The sequence below is a fragment of the Acanthopagrus latus genome, chromosome 1 (genome assembly GCF_904848185.1).
Source record: "Acanthopagrus latus isolate v.2019 chromosome 1, fAcaLat1.1, whole genome shotgun sequence".
Classification (NCBI taxonomy): Eukaryota; Metazoa; Chordata; class Actinopteri; order Spariformes; family Sparidae; genus Acanthopagrus; species Acanthopagrus latus.
In genome coordinates, this window is record NC_051039.1 from 14,858,647 (window position 1) to 14,868,646 (window position 10,000).

A 10,000-nucleotide genomic window follows, 5' to 3' on the forward strand; every position below is an offset into this window, starting at 1 on the left:
AATTAAAACACATATACACACACAGTCACACACACGCATGCACTTGCACACACACATACACACACATGCTGACACCAAGGGGAGACGAGGGTCAGACAGGACTGATTGTCTCTTCCAGTCGCTCCAGAGAGCATATTGATTTTTCCCACACTCCTCTTTCTACACACCTCCCTCTCACTCGCTCGCCTCCTCCGTCTCTCTCTCTCCTCCTCCTCCTCTCCGAAAGGACCCTTCATATTTTTCTTTCCCTCCTCTCACCGCCCCGTTGTCCTTTCCTCAAACCTCACTTTTTCTTCCCAAACTCCTCGCTGTCACTCCTCCCACTTTCTTGCCCTCCATCCATCCCACTCTCTCCACACACACACACATACACATTGCTCTCTGTTTTTCTGGCGTTTTTCAGCCTCCCCTCAGTGTTGAATGGGGCTGACCCTCACTCGAGGGATAACTCAGAAACCAACTTTGATTTCAGTACAATAGTGTAACACTGAAACACATCTTCACAGGGCTGTTGGCACAAAAGATTTACTTGCATGCCTTAAATTCCTCTACCGGAATAGTTACTTGCCATTGTTCTCCCGTGGTCCCCAGTTATGGATGAAGGTAATTCATCCGGTAGGTGATCTTATCGTAATTTAGATTGCACATATTAGACATTGGTTACGACAGTAACTCTGACAGATCGTGAAGGAATAGAGAATCACCTTGACGATCCACTACATTTCAAGTGCTGAAGTACCGTGTAAATACCTTTCTATACAGCCTACTGTTTTGCAGATATCACGTGTAAATGTCAGACGGATGAAAATATCGATGTTGCCAAGACGACTTATACACAAACTTATATCATGCAAAAGTATGTTAGGACATTGAGAGATCTGTAGTGTTTCACCATTTGCAGCATTTGTTGCTCTCTTTACACAAGCACTTCACCCCAGCAGCGATTTCAGCCTGAATCAAATATATATGGACACGAATCTCAAAAGCTGCATACTCAGGTTTGGCTTGACAGATGTCAAATTTGCTGTAAGGGTTCTTTTTCTGATTAAAATGAAGAAAAAGGAAATGTTCTGCCCGCTTTATCCGATTAGGGCTCCATACATAGGCGGTCCTGTCTGCTTGTGAACGAGTAAGAGAGCAGGATCCTCTTGTTCTGGTACCTCCCCAGGCATTGGCAGAACAGGGTGAGCACCAATTCCAGCGCTCCCAATGACGGCTGATACTACCAAACAGGCTGAGCAATGAAAAACACTTGCAGAAAAGAAAAAAGCAAACAGAGCTGCCTCGAAAAACGCGTACAGCAGCTTTAACAGCAGTCTGAAATGTGGAAGGTGAAACAAGCATCGCTGGGCCAGTTTCGTGGAATTATACAAATTAAAGTGTGTTTAGGTCTTGGGGTGTGCTACTGCATGATTGTATAATAATTTAAACAAAATGTGTATAAAACCTTGTGTAGCTCCAGAAGAAGCTGCATGTAATCTGATAAATTACTTCCAGTGATGTCACTCAGCGGCTAAGTGTCATTATGGGTAATGCAGGCATCCACTGGTCAAGTGTGCTCAAGAGTCAATAGTCATTACAGACAGTTTAAAAGCAAGTGATACAGCAGAACCAGAGTTATCACCTTTTATATCCCCCATTCTTCTTCCTGTGGCTACATTACCCACAATGCAACTTAGCCATTGAGTGACATCACTGGAGGCATAGTTTAGCTGCATATATGCAGTAGTACTCCCCCCAAAAAACAGTAAACTTTATATGTGAAATTTGTGGAATTACCATTTCACAGCTAAATTGGCCATAAGTCTACATGTCTTCTGCTACTAAGGTTACAGTACAGCCATCTATAATAATCAATAAAGGGTGGCATCAGTCATCACAGACCACTTACAATAGTACAAAAATGTAAATACTAGTAACTCATTTTTTTAACAGGTGTTCAAGATTATGTCATTAATCACCTGGTAATGAGCAGCAAAAAGACAAATACAGATCACTCACAGGGTAAAATATTTTAGAATAACAACATGAATTAATTTATAACAATAACTTCTGACTCCTTATCTTAGTCTGCTGCAAGTATATCGGAATCTCAAGTTTATGGTCTCAGACAAGCAATGAATGTACATTTCTCATTTAGATGTTTTGCCACCACTGTTGGAGCAGCTGAGAACTTCACTGGTTCTTCCTGAGACATCGTTGTCAAAAACAACATTACGGAGGAAAGTAAATGTGAGAGTAGAAGTTGTTCACTTATTAGGACAGCTTACATTCAAGTGTGCCGCGGGTATATATACGGCGATTTCATCGCAGTGACGGAAAAAAATCCAGATTTGTGTACGCTCCATTCTCACAGGATGCAGGACTTCATCTGATACAGATCAGCCCTCTCCTCTGAAGCCCCATCTGCAACAAGATTCCTGCCCCTGTCAGAGAATCATATACTGTGTCAGTGTTTAATGCCCATTTCTTCAACACAGCTGACAACCAACTATAACTCATTCACACACTTCTCCTGCTGCTCGGCACTCTCACACCGAGCCGGGGCCTTGTTTCATTGTGTTTGTGAGGCGCGGCGCTCGTTCTGTCTCCTGCTTTTGTTAGTTTAGTTTTTTTGTTCATTGGCTCCAGAAAGCAAAAGAAGTATGAAGAAATCCTCAGACAAATTCCTGAATTATGCACAGCGTGAAAAACAGATGATATTTGTCCTGCATGTTGCTAAAATGTGTGTGTGCGTGTGAGAGTGTGTGAGTGTGTGTGTGTGTGTGTGTGTGTGTGTGAAAGCGGCAGAGTTTTATGGCTCTACTTATTAACTCCATGTGGCTTTTCTCTGATTCAGCATGCAGGAAAAACTATAAAAGAAAGCAGAGAAAAGAATCTAAGACAATGAATGTTGAGAGAGACTCTTAAGACAGAGAAGAAGGGAAGAACATCCACTGTCATTTTATCCGTCATCTATTCTTCTACTTTCTCATCCTCACCTGGAGCTGCATCTTCCCCGATCTGGCCAGACAAGGGATATATGTGGATATATTCTATTTCCTTCCTAATCTCAATTTGGGTTCAGACAGATGTTTAATCTGTTGTCACAACAATGCTCCTCGACAAGCCCGCGCGGCACAGCGCACAATTAGTTTCACACACATGTTTATCTTGTACTTATGGGCTATTTTAGGATAACGGCGGTTGAGTTGTTTTGGTTCGCGTCCACGGAAAAGCCACAGTCAGAGTAGCTGCGCTTAAACCAACAAACACCGAGGGGTAATTGTGTAAAGGGATTAGAGCGGCTGAGACGTTATTGTTGCGCCATGTGGGGAAATATGCAAGACTGTCATGTCTGGCTGGGTGCCGTCTTCTATCATTGCTAAACACACATTCAGATAAACTAACCTACCTGCTTGTAGACACACAGGTACAAAGACTTCCACTTGATTTGACCTCATTGTGTATTTTAATATGCTGTATCAGGGATGGGTGTAGCTCAGGTCGGGGAGCAGGTCCACCCTTAAAGGCTTAATTTGCATAACATAACCAGAATTAAAAGTAGGCTCAAAAACATAGGTGGCAGCATCACCAGAATGACCGACAACTGCTGCACCTAGCTATCATTGGCTGTAGCTAGCTACTATTAGCTAATAAGATCATGGCTCAGCTTAGCTGCGGAGCTATTGACAAGAATCTGTCTGGACCAGGAACCATGGGAGGCAAGGTGCAGCTCAACTGGATCTGGCCCTCTGACGTAAGAATCAACAAGAATCAAACTCGGACTGGACACAGCCTCCAAGTCTGCCAGAGGTCAGTTTGATGACAGGGGATACAGTATGGTGGTGTTTTACAGCGGCTCTGACCAAGGCTATCACTGGGACGAGCTGCGAAGCGGGAGTGAAGCGACAAAAAGTTGGACATCAGCAGAGATGGAGAACATGTAGAGCTACTCCCACATCTTGAACCGACCATTAAATCAGTGGTGTTTGTGGAAAGATGAACCAATACTGCGTTGATGAGTTTTATAAAGTTCACGTCAAGTTTGAAAGAAATGTGGTCTACGGTATGTTGCTTTAACTGGGCGATTCGGCTCATCTTAACTCAGTAAAAGACAGAAACTTGTACTCAGAAGGTGTTCTTTCGTGTGTCTCTGTTAGCCGGGCGCAAAACTGTATATTCACGGAAGATCTGGTTATCTTCATACTGACCACAGTCGAGCTTTTTTGTCTTCAAGCGCCACTGGGCAGCTTTCATAGGCTTGGATGGGGCACCGCCTCCAATGCTGTGTCCAGATCAGGCTACTGCTTTTGATGAGCTGGGCGTAGAATACCAATAGTTAATATTCAAGTGATCACTAATTAACATCTGCTTTTTAAATACAAATGCACTTAAATGCCGAGCCTTGTCACGTTTGTCTTTCTTTCAGATGACAGTAGTGATGAATTGTTTCCTGCATGACACACAGACACACCTGCCATGTGAAACCAGACACACCTTCCTGCAGCAGCAGAGGAGTGGAGTGTTTCCAACATACCAGTCCCTTCATGAGATCCCATTTACCTTCTCAGCATCTCCTCGGGCTTTGGCGACTGGCTGGGGTGTGTGAGACAGACAGCAGCCTCTCAGTCCCATCACAACAAAGACGCCCAGCCACCTACACACCTCAGGGCCTCAATCCAGTTTCCATACACTTCATGGATAGATCGCATCAGCTCGAAACTGACAGCAGGGAGTGAATGGAATCTGAGACGGGAGGAGGAGGTTGTTTTTTTTTGTTTTTTTTTTTGTTTTGGTAATGCTGCTGTTTGTGTGTCTTGGTGTGGCGCTGTGTGTTTATCCCTCTGTCTGTGTGAGTGTGTGTCTCATTGCAGCTGTGTAACCAGCCTCTGTGTTGACAGTGCCAGTCCAAACACAAACATCATTGGTTTTTAATAATGTGATTATCAGTCAACACACACACACACACACACACAAACACCATGGATCTGATGGAGACAAACCCACCGCAGATTTGTTTAATGTGGTTAATTAATAAATAGATGTAATAAACTATTTGAAATGCTTCTGTGTGTGTGTGTGTGTGTGTGTGTGTGTGTGTGTGTGTGTGTGTGTGTGTGCGTGCGTGCGTGCGTGCGTGCTGCTCTGTGTGAACTTGTGCCTCTGCATAAATGAATGTTTGCAAGATGGATGTGTGTGTGTGTGTGTGTGATTCTGTGTGTGTACAGTAGGACGAGCTCTGAGCAGCATGTGTCTCTGTAGCAGCTGTCCAGAGGCCAGGTGGCTGAACTGACCTAAGTCACACACACACACTGACACACACACACACACAGGCACTGACCCCCACACCTTCGGCTTTACTGCGTGGCCATAAACCAAAGATAACACAAACAGCTCCTAAATCAACAGACCAGATTGAGCTGCACCAACATCACGGCCGTCAGACAGATTCACTTCTCATTAGCAGCTCAGCAGCCCTCCTAACCCGCCAAATCTTGCATCGGCTGCTATTTTATGCTCTCGGCCTTATGAAGACATGTGAATGAGACTTTAAAGTGTGACCTTGCCATGACGGCATACGTCCAGTTGTTTTGTTTAGGGGCCTACGTAGTTTGTGGTGCGCAGCGAAGCTTTGTCTTTTTCTCCTCAATGTGAATAATTGGCAGAAGTCTTCATTTACATGCGGTCTTATTCCTGTGCGACATTTAATCTAATGTGGGCGGGGCCACTTCAGTGGAATGACAGATCAAATGAAGAAAACAACTCCATTCATTCATTATTTGTACAATGAACAATGACTACACAGTCTGAAATTGAAATGGGATGAATTTACTGCCGCCCAGCTTCTCACTTGTCAGAATACCTGTGGTGTGAGTCACACAGGTGGTCCACATTTAACTAGTGTTGTGCCTTCACTGCAAAACATGGGTTTAACACTCAACTGTGCGATAAATTTAAAGTTGAAACAGATAAAATCTTCCCACAGGGCTAGTTTCCACATTCCTGTCTGACTGCCATCCTTAGTTCCATATAGATAATGCCCCTAGTGACCAACAAAAGGAATGCCATTCTTTACAGATGGATAGCAACTACCTGTTTAGCCATGAGTGAAAGGCTAATTCTGTCTATTTTCACCCCACCAGCATGTGGAACATGAGGTTGGAGCACTACAGAGAGAAGAACAGTTAGCCATATAGCAGTCTGTTAGCTAATTTAGCTCAATTCCACATGGTCTTTCCGACATGCACCACAAAAGTTCACATTTTTTACATACAGCAAATTCCAGACCAAATATTACGGAGGGAAGGAGTTTTTCGCAGGCACAATGGATATCACGGAGATTCCCATAGGAATAATTGGACTTCCAGTTCACTCGCTTCCGTACACATATGTGTAAACCTGCCGGCGTAGCTTTTCTCGCTGTCGGTGCCGCTGCTGCAAAGGCAGCGTTAGCAGCATGGCTAATACTACCATCCTGGCTCCTGAATGAAGCTAAAAAGATCAATCGTAATAATCTCACTTTGACTGGAAACCCCATTCTTAGTGCTATGAAAAGGCAGAATTAAATACCCTGTTGTGTTAAAAAAAAAGTAGGCAGGTTTTGTTTCTAACTGCTCTAGTGGAAAGAATGAACTGTCTCAACTCCCACTGGTGAGAGGAAACACAGAACAGCGGGGTAACAGACTCCTTCATCAGCGTGGGTTCTTCTTCTTCTGCAGTGTTTCCACAGTTGTTCCACTGTTACCTGGGGGTGTCGACCTCTTGCTGTCATGGTTGCACAATGGCAGACGTGCTTGCTTTGTGCCATTCTGCGCCCTTCATTTTTGCGGGAAGAATCGAGTCCCAATGGCCTGATGAAAGCGAGGTTTTATTGGAAACCAGTCTATACATGAATGGTGTCATTCGCTTAGAGCCATTACACTGTGCACTCAGTATTAACTTCAGGATGACAAGTTAAAGCAAAAACAAAATGTCTGTTGTCAGTTTAAATAAAAGTCATGTACTTGTATCTTGCTGGTGTGGTGTTGACAGAGCACTGTGGGTAAAGATAGTCTCTAGTCTCCCCTTGAGAAAAATCTAAATCAAGTTCGTCAAGTTGCGCCTGTCATCCCTGACAATGTCATCTAACTTCCTGAGCTCTGAACATAATAGATCTTTGTTTATGTTGCCTGCAGGGTTGACGACATTTTCACTTCATAAGAACAACAGCGACCTGTCAAAACTTCAGAACTGTGTCATGTTTACTTATATGTGTCATTAAGATTTCAGCCTCACTGTAAATATAGGTACGTCATTGTCAGCCATCCGAATAGAAAAACGCTTTCATGCGGACTGTAAGGGGCTCAGTAACGTGAACACACACCTTCTCTGCTGTATGGAGAGCTCTGAACTAGATCTATTGCAACCATTCAGACTTAAAGGGTAACTCCATCAATTTTACACATTAAAGGTCTCAGGGAGAACTAATACATATGTTAATAAAGTAGTATTAAGTCTTTTTTGACTACACAGGAAGCTGCATGTAATCTCATAAATTGCCTCCAATGATGTCAGTTGGTGTCTCGGTTGCATTGTGGGTAATGGACTTTAATAGAAGTCTGTGATTTTAGGCAACGTAAATAAAGACTGACTGGCCTTCTTAACAGGGAATTACTCAAATTTGAAGTCATCTGTCACTCGGTCTGCGCTGCCCTCAGCAGGATTTCAACAATCCTGAAGCTTGACGTGGGCTTTAGGTGTAATCTGAGGCAATCATTTCAGGATAGGCTGTGTCCAAACAGGCTGCGTGCCCTGAAGCCCGGTTGTATTACAGGAGATAAGGGTCACCCTCCATCCCCTCCCCATTTTGCTTCCTTCCTTCATTTCTATCTTCCCTCACTTCAGCTGACCTGCCTCTGCCCTCCCCTTCCTCCTCTTCCTCCTCTTCCTCCTCTTCCTCCTCCTTGTCTCATGTCTGCTGTCATGCTCTTCTGTCTCCCCTCTGTTTGGTGAGGTTCTCTTATCCACCACCCACGACAAAATTCAGATTTGTCGTGTGTGTGTGTGTGTGTGTGTGTGTGTGTGTGTGTGTGTGTGCGTGTGTGTTCATGTGAGGGCTGAAAAGGGGGATGCGGGGGAGACACATCAGCATCACAATCACACACAGCTGTTTGCATTCTGTGTTGGGAGCCAGAGGAGGGATCGGGAGACAGACAGAGACAGATTTATTATCCTCTTGCTTTGTGTACATTACTCCAACCTGATGAAGTATCACTGAAGTACTTATGCCTTGTAATCGGCAAAAACAACAACTCCAAAACAACAAGCGTTCCAGCAAAAAAAGGTCTGGGTTCAACACCTCTGACGACCAGCTCGATAAGTAGAAACCTCTCATGTCGATGTAATTCTTTATCAATACATATATTCCCAAAAATAGTTTATACTCTTGTTTTGGCAGTTGATATTCATCTTTTAAATATATATGCATGAGTCAGACTGAGACAGTTCTACATATGTCAATCATTTCAGTACCAACTGCCTGAAGGCAAAATGCTGAGTGGTGCTGAGGAGCTGCTGTTCTTATTTTTAACTGTAAATGAAATAGCCGCCACAGCAGACGTAAGTTATAATGAAACACGAGACACAAATGTCATGTCATGTTTGCAGTTCGCCCACAGCCACAAATTACACGCCACACTTCTGACCTCTTGTTGGCTCAAGACCGAAATAGCGATGCCAATTAAAAAAAACAGCTGAAGCCTATATTAAATATACAGTATAGTATGTATTAATGTGGAAGGAGCGCTCACAGCTTTTAAAATACCAAAACCACGGGGTAAAAATACTCATGCATTCAACATTTTAGAAGTAGAAGTACAAAAGTACCAGCTCAAAAATACGCTTAATATACAAAAAGTCAAAAGCTAAATTATTGAGTTATAGTTACATTTGTACATTAACTCAGTGTTGGAAAAACTACCCAAAAGGTACAACTGAGTACAATTAAATGTCTCAGGTTAAAATATTACTTTGATAGAGGTGAAGGTAATTTATACAAACAGTACTTGAGTAAAAGACTGACAGTACCCGGTATTAAATGTACTTTAAGTATGAAAAGTACAAATAAAAGTAAATTATACATATCTACATGTATAAATACTGAATACAATGGATTGGCCTTTTATCTGTTTTTATCCAGTTATCGTTAAAATAAATACATTTCCCATTACGCACTTCTTTGGCTATTTTGCGGCAGGTTATCTGCAAATTAACTAAAGAAGACAAATACATGTATTTGAGTAAAAGTACATAATTTGCCTCCGAACTGTAGTGAGGTGGAACTATAAAGTAGCAGACAATGAAAACACTCAGGGAAAGTACAAGTTGTAAAGTAAATGTACCTAGTTACATTTCATCGCTGCATTACTTTAATGCTGCAGTTGGTAAAGGTGGAGCGTATTGCCTCTTAATTGTAGTGTAGTAGAATTATATGTACCAGGAAATGGTAAATAAAGTAGAAGTACAAGTACAAGTACTTAAAAAAAATGTAATTAAGTACATTACTTTGAGTAAGTGTATTTAGTTACTTTTCACCATTGTTGTACACCCACATTTACCCAACAGCTGATTGGGTAACCTCATTCACAAGTTAGATTCCACAATTTACAGTGAAGAGTCTTGGACATATGAACATATACGTGTGTGTGTGTGTGTGTGTGTGTGTGTGTGTGTGTGTGTGTGTGTGTCTACACACTGGTTAATAATAATAAACATTTACTGAGCTTCATCAAAAAGAAGGAAGAGTTTCTGGCAGTTTGATTAATTTGATTAGCTGTTAATGAATGAGGCTGATATCGCGCCAGATGATAATTCGAACTGAAACCTCATTATGTTTCTAAAGATGAAAACGTGACGTTCGCTCGGGTCGTCCCATCCATCTGGTGCAGCTGCCGTACGTATGGGCTCATCAACAAGTGTGCGTCCATCATCGGACAGGTGTTTTAACGCGTCCTTTACCTGCTGCGAGCACAGCACGTGT

General features: G+C 42.7%; 1 long non-coding RNA gene across 1 annotated transcript in view; it reads left to right on the forward strand.

Annotated features, from left to right (window-relative positions):
- LOC119025923 overlaps window positions 1–4,565 on the forward strand; it is a 25,525-nt gene extending 20,960 nt beyond the window's left edge. Inside the window, exons 2-3 of the long non-coding RNA XR_005076964.1 lie at window positions 2,141–2,232; window positions 4,412–4,565. This is a non-coding gene — a long non-coding RNA (uncharacterized LOC119025923). The remainder of the gene's footprint in view (window positions 1–2,140; window positions 2,233–4,411) is intronic.
- The last annotated feature ends 5,435 nt before the right edge of the window (window positions 4,566–10,000 follow it).